Genomic DNA, 6,164 nt, shown 5'->3' with positions numbered 1-6,164 from the left:
ACATTTTCTTTGGATTTAGCCTAAAATGTTTATTGAACATTTTACAGAATATCACAGTGCCCTCCCTGATCTTTCCTATTATCCTGGTTACTTCTCTACTGTTTATCACTACATTCAACATTGGGAATTATGACCTGCATATTTGTTGAGATTTCTTGTAGCTATGAAATATTGGTTTTGCTTTTTAATATCTAAATTTTTAATATTGGGAAAGGAGTCTTCAAGTTTGTAGATAGTTGTAGTAAATTGTACCAGTTCAATGTGGAAGAAGTTAATATAAATGTTTAGTAATACAATTTAGTAGTACTAACACTAAAATAGACAATTCCCTCTTTTTTCTCACAGTTGAATGATATGAGACTTTATACCAATGGGAATTCATTAACAGTTTTCTCAAAATTGCTTAAGGTTTTATCTATGACACATAAAATGTCTTTGCCATGTCAGATCTCTTGTTCCTAGTAAATGAACAGCCTTTTAGTTTATAGGAAACTCAGGCTCACATGGTCAAAAACTCTTCAGTGAACACAGGTTAATTTTAACAATTAACTCCTTAGAGATAAGGGCCAACACTTCTTTTGTGTGGACTAGTGTTTCCTTTTCTTCTCTAACTTAGAGAGCCTACCTGGAAGTTCAGAACACATTCTGCATCTCTTTGCCCCATATACTGGACACTTAGTTTCAATGAACTCTCTCTGATAAAAATTTAGTCTTTTATAAACACAAATGCTACACACTAATTTCTCTACATTTCTACCATCTTGCTTTCAGACCTTATATTCAACAACCATTGTTGATTTCTAAACACAAAGCCCACATTTATGTGCAATGTATATCTCCGCTGATGAATTCTTTTGAAGGACTCACCAGTAGCTTCGATGAGAACTAGGAAAAGGAAGATCTTCATGGCTGTTCAGTAGTTCTCCACAGGCCAATAGGATAAAGGCTTTTTTTCCACAGCTATTTATGCCTCGAGATTTGTCATTGACACTCAGGGCCATAGGTGCCAGAAAAGAGATTTCACTGTAAAGTGAAAAAAAAAGGAAAAAGAAAAAAAGAAAAGAAAAGAAAAGAAAAAAAGAAAGATACAGAGTTCAGTCCGTGACAGATAAGAGAATGCAGGACCACATGTAAGCATTTCCCAATTTCCTAGAAATCTATAGAATGGAAGTTGTAAACCTGGTAGAAATTGTTTGTCTCCAAAGGAAGTAAGCTGTATTCAGCTCACAGTACAAAGCTGCATGTTTCTGGATTCCCAGATAAAAATAAAGATTCTTGTTTCGAACTTTTGCCCAAAGGACTGAGTTAAACCTGGTACCTCTGGTGTGTAACTAACAGCTCTTTCACAGTTATATACTTTGTTGATTTTCTAGGCACAGAGCACACAATTAAATGCAATGAGTGTAACCCGCTGGTTCATTCATTAGAAAGACATAGGATAATTCTGATTCTTTATATTCACGCTTACTTTTCGTTGTTAGAGGGACTGCATTTGAGATCACCCTGGAACTTGATAGCAAGTTCAGGGCCAGTCTGTGCAATTGTTCTGTTTTTGGTTCCTGAGTGCTGGATTGCAGCTGTATGCCACCATGGGTCATGTGTTATCACTTTATGACAGCATCCTCCCTTCCTCTGAACAGTTTTTTCTGAAGACATCATTGATAAAACATCCTGTGGTTTGGTTTTAATTGTCACTCATCACTGGATGGCAAAACACTTAGAGCAGCCTTGGTTCAAATTTTGAAGGAAGTCTTTGCACTTGACAAAACAATACTGTTGTTTCTGCACGCAGTGCTCAGGAGAACAATTATGATAAAAATATGACGTCAAGACCAGCAAGTTGTTCTTACTAGACCTTTATAAATGCATTTAAACTTTTGCTTCAGCTTAAAAAGGGACATAATTTGTCAATAATAGGAATTTAAAACACAAACCTTGATTTCATTTTGCATTTTAAGAGATTAAAAACTATAAATAAAGTAGAATGAGTTCTACTTGTTTACAGTTATACTCTCTCAGTAACCAACCCTTTTAATTATTAGAGTAGTACTGCTTATAGTACACAGTGCCTGGTCATTCATAGTTATTTTGAAGCAGTTCAGAGCACAAGAATGCAAGCCTAAACAAGGCTAGCACGACTCCCAAGTTTAGTTTGGAGTACAAAAATTTGGTAAAGTATTCTTCAAAGCTTTGCAGTTTTGAAGGCACATATACACAGAACACATAATTTCATCTAATAAGCAAGAAATCAGCAACTATCAGCATTGCAGCTACATAGAGATACTCCATATATATTAACTTTCCTACATTTGTAGTGAAATTTAGAATCATGGGCTGTAAAAAGTTGGAGGTTGCCCACATTGACAAAAAGCAAGGCCTGAAGCCTGGTTGCTGTTTGAATGTGAAATATTCCCCATAGGCTTATGTGTTTGAATGCTTGGTACCCAGGAGGTGGCGTTATTTGTAAAGGTTGTGCAACCTTCAGGAGGTGGGAGCTTGCCAGAGGAATCACATCACTCGGGTTGGGCTTGGATGTTTTCTTGCCTGGCTCCACTTGTTCTTCTCTCTCTGCTTCCATACTCCTGCTGCCCTGGGGATCTACTACCCCTGGGCTTGCGTTCCTTCCCTACCAGGGTGGACTGTATCCACTCTAGAACTGTGAGCCAAAGTGAACTCATTCTGCCTTGAGCTGACTTTGTCGGGTGTTTTTATCACATTATCTGGAAAGTCGCTAGGACAGGCTGCGATGTTAGTGACTGCAGAGAGGTGACTCCCTGATATGCAGCTGTATTTCCAATTGCTATGGACAGTGACAAGAGTGGCTTAGTCAAGGCACGTAGTTGTAGACCAGGCTTAAATATTTTAAAAATAGGGTTTACAAAAGTCAAAATGTCAAAAACAACTTAATGGCCATTTTGTTGTACTTTGAAGGTCCACATGCAGTATATATTTTACAAAACAGAACACACATTGCTCACTTTGCATGTTTTAAACCCATATTCCCTAAACCCTCTCCATCTTTGTAAAATATTTTAATAAAAATAAAAACATAATAAAATTGAGATATCAGATCTGCATACATATGCTCATAGATATGTAGAAGAACTCTGCAATATTATAGTTGTTTATAAATTCATTATTTAAAGGACTTCACAGGAAAAGATGTTTTGATGAGCACTATGTTGAGTCATTTCCTGGGCCTGAAACGATGGCTCAGCACTTCAGAGTACTTGTTGTTCTTGCAGACCACCCAGATTTGCTTCCCTGGCACACAAAGGCCTTGTCAAAGCTCCGAGGGCATCAAACATGCAGATGGTGCACAGGCGTACATGCAGGCGAGTATTTACATGTGTAAAATAAAAATAAAAGATCTTCTAAAGAAAGAATTTATTTCCTAAGTAGCTACAGGCGTGGAATTTTTTCAGAAATCTTGATAAAACACAAAACCAATAATGTTATTCATACAGGGTGTAAATAGCCCTAAGTGACTTAAATAACAGCCTATAAATTGGAAATGTAAAAAGTGATTTTCAAAGTTTGTGTAACTTGTGCAAACTTATATAGGGTGCATTCTCTAATAAGAATGTAGCTAGTTAGATCACCATATTTAACGTTATAGGGCTCTTATTTAAAGAGATGGCCTTGAAAATACCTGCATAGCATGATGGCTACAGCAAAAGAGACAGGTAAGAAGGGAAGATCATCTCCCTAGCAGACTTTCTGGTTGAGGAGGGCGGATTGGTAGAGGAGAGCCTAAGTCCCCACTCTAGTCAGCTGGGCTGATGAAAGAGACGACCTAGAAGGAGATGTGTCAACAATGTAATGACAGCAGTGTATATTAGGCCCAAAGACCATTTCATCCTTCCCGGCGCTCCATGAAGCTGCTCCGGAACCCAGAGTCAGCTGGCACCATCTTCCCAAAGCGCCACCCTACACACGGCTTGCCTGGGGAACCTGTCCTCTGATGTGACAGAAAACTCCATTAAGGAATTCTGTAGATTACTGGATATCAGTGCAGTGCGCTTACCACGTGAATCCAGCAATCCAGACCAGTTGAAAGTGTTTGGTTAGGGTAAGTTTGAGGACCGGGATTCCCTGCCCAGTGCCCTGAGTCTCAGTGAAGAGTCTCTAGGTAACAGGGGAATTCTAGCAGACGTTGCTAATCAAACGCCTGGAATTGACAGGGGTGATTGTTCTTTTGGCTGAGCCAGAAATCTAGAGTCTACCAGACACAGGCTGGAGTGCCTTCCTCGTCTCGCCACACACACACACACACACACACACACACACACACACACACACACACACACACACACACACAGCTTTGATGATGCCCTGCCCATGAGAGGTGATTACTTTGGAGACCAGCAAGTATTGAAATCCCTGAGATTCAGACCAATATCACCGTGGGTATGGGCGGGTATAGGGACTGCCCATGCCTGAACATAGATCTTTATGATGACAGAGGGAAGCAGAGATTACCACAGAGGTAGCCATGATACAGAGAAATTACTTTCTTTCAAGGATTACTTCCCCCCACCCCTCCTCTGTCTTCTGTTTGAAATCTATTTGCAGGCTGACTCCAGGACAGGAAATGGCAGGCATTTGGTAACAGGTCCGGGTACTGTTGGGATGATGAATGGAGAGGAAAGGGGACTACTGTGTGTAGTCACCTCTGATGATGGTTGTGACACAGGAGATTCGTCTGGAGTTCCAGAAATAGTCTCTCGTGGATTATAGGCATAATGACAGAAAACTGACAAAATTATATCTGTGTTTACCTCTGGGTTGAAACAATTTCTATATCATAAAGCAAACTGCAGGGTATAGAACATTAGGTAAAGATGGCAAAATGGAAATAAAACAATCACTTATGACCTTGCAGGTAGGTTTTTTTTTTTTAAAAAAGATTTATTTAATAAACAGTAGAACTAGAAAAACAAACAAAATACCTGGATAATGACCACCTAGATTTATTTAATGCCTCAGATTTTCCATGAACAGTTCAGAATTGCTGAGAAGATATAAATGTAATGAATATACACAGAAATAATATTCACAAATAAAATCCTCTACGTTTCAAATTTTTTAGTAACTTGAAGATATGGAATTACGTTAAGTAATTATGTGATTTGATTCTTCTCAGAAAGTTACATTAACTGTGATCCCATAACAGGAAAGCAAAAATGGAATACAAAATAGGAGTTCAAACAAGCTATGAAAGATGAAAGCACATGAAAGAATATGTATGTTTATTATTATTATTAATATCATCATTATTTTAGGTGTATGTATATGTTTTTTTTTCTCTGTGTAAAGTCACACATGCATGGGTGCCCATGGAAGTCAGAAGAGTGTTTTACATGCCCTGGAGCTGGAGTTGTAAGAGCAGGGACTCCAATGTGGGTTCCCTGCAAGAGCAAGTGCCCTTCACCACTGAGCAGTATGTCTAGCTCTATGAGTATGTTTTTGAGAATATTAAAACTTGAAGATTTTATTGATTGGTTGGTGAAAATTATAAGCTTTTGTAGGAACTGAACAGATTTAAAAAAAAAAAGACTTTTAAACTTTTTGTTTTCTTGTTCGTTTTGGAAACAGAATCTTGAATTTGGCCCAGAGTGGCTTTGAAGTGGTACTTTCCAGTCTTATCCTCCTCAGTGCCATGATTTCTTGTGTGTACAATGATGCTGGTTCTGAAGTTAAACTTTTATCTTCTGTATTGAAATGAGAAGAAGGTTTGCCTGGAGAGCTGATTTACTCTAATTATATTACGTTTTTGTGTTTAGTTAAATTGATTAACAGTCAGAATCCTGTCACTTTTTGTGTGACACTAAACAGGTCAAAAGTAAAACATTTGTCTTATGAAGAGAAATGAGTATGTTTAATGACCATTGTTCTATTTTACAGTGATCCAATTTAAATTTGTATTTCAAACCATTCATATACTTGATAAATGTGAAATTATATGTTTGGTCTAGAAGAAACTTTAGGATTTCTACAGTGACCCAGACATTTATAAAACACAGATCTATGTTTATAGATGCATTATTAATATATTCTCATAGATTGTTTGATATCCATATGAATCTGACATATTTTGTGTATATTCAGCATGTTTACGTACTGTCTTTTGGTATCTACACCCATTTTCTTTGCAGTTTTCT

The 6,164-nt window shown here is 37.7% G+C and overlaps 1 long non-coding RNA gene across 1 annotated transcript; it reads right to left on the bottom strand.

The window, feature by feature from the left end:
• Positions 1 to 756: 756 nt before the first annotated feature.
• On the bottom strand, positions 757 to 4,130 carry LOC119087588. The gene is made up of 3 exons (XR_005091053.1): positions 4,028 to 4,130; positions 3,653 to 3,796; positions 757 to 1,023 (listed from the first exon to the last, which is right to left on the bottom strand). It is a non-coding gene; the product is annotated as an uncharacterized LOC119087588 (long non-coding RNA).
• Between the last annotated feature and the right edge of the window lie 2,034 nt (positions 4,131 to 6,164).

Source organism: Peromyscus leucopus, chromosome 3, assembly GCF_004664715.2.
Source record: "Peromyscus leucopus breed LL Stock chromosome 3, UCI_PerLeu_2.1, whole genome shotgun sequence".
In the NCBI taxonomy this organism is placed as follows: Eukaryota; Metazoa; Chordata; class Mammalia; order Rodentia; family Cricetidae; genus Peromyscus; species Peromyscus leucopus.
Note: the sequence above shows the minus strand (reverse complement) of the source record. Positions and strands in the feature narration are given on the sequence as shown.